Source organism: Chrysochloris asiatica, unplaced genomic scaffold, assembly GCF_000296735.1.
Source record: "Chrysochloris asiatica unplaced genomic scaffold, ChrAsi1.0 scaffold00060, whole genome shotgun sequence".
NCBI classification, from domain to species: Eukaryota; Metazoa; Chordata; class Mammalia; order Afrosoricida; family Chrysochloridae; genus Chrysochloris; species Chrysochloris asiatica.
This window is the reverse complement of record NW_006408578.1, coordinates 7,173,466-7,174,529: the sequence shown is the minus strand read 5'-3', so window position 1 is coordinate 7,174,529 and position 1,064 is coordinate 7,173,466.

The following is a 1,064-nucleotide window of genomic DNA, read 5'->3' as shown; positions in this document are numbered from 1 at the left end:
AATGCAGAGACCAATATATAAAACCCTGAAAGAAAAAAATTGCCAACCAAGAATCCTTTATCCAGCAAAGCTATCAATCAAATATGACGGTGTAATCAAAACATTCCAGGATAAACAGAAGCTAAGGGATTTTGCCAAAGCCAATCCTGCGCTACAAAACATCCTAAAGGGAGTTCTGTATACTGAGAATCAATAAGAACAGACAACAACCAGAGATTGACATATATGGCAGCACCTCCCAGAATTAAAATGACAGAGGAAGAGTCGAGAAAAGAACAAAACTATAAGAACAAACTCAGAGAATCAGGGAGGTCAATCTATGATCAAAACAATTACAATGTAAAAGAAGGTAATCATGTAAGAACAGAGATCCAGATGGTGAGAAGTGTCTCTTGCAGACAGCATATTGAAGGATCTTGTTTACTTATCCATTCTGCCACTCTCCGTCTCTTAACAGGTGCATTTAATCCAAAAGGATAAAAACAGATTAAAAGTCAAAGGATGGGGAAAAAATATACCAAGCTAATTGCAATAAATAATGAACAGGAGTGGCTGTACTAATCTCTGATAAAATAAACTTTAGGGCAAAAACCAGCATTATAGATAAAGATGGACATTATCTCATGATTAAAGGGACAATTGAACAAGATTACATAACCATAATAAATATCTATACTCCCAATGAAAGAGCTCCAAAATATATAACACAAACTCTAATAACTTTAAAGAGAGAAATAGATGAATCTACAATAATAGTGGGTAATTTTAATACATCGCTTTCAAAAATGGATAGAACAACCAGAAAGAAACTTGACAAAAACACAGAAGAACTAAACAACACAATCTGCCAACTGGACCTCATACATGTGTACAGAGCATTTAACCCAACAATTGCCCCAATACGCTTTTTTTTCCAGTGCACATGGAACATTCTCCAGACTAGACCATGTCTTAGGCCACAAAACAAATCTCCATAAATTTACAAATATCAAAATACTATAAAGAATCATCTCAGACCACAATGCTATCAAATTAGAAATCAACAATAGGAAGACCAAGGAAAT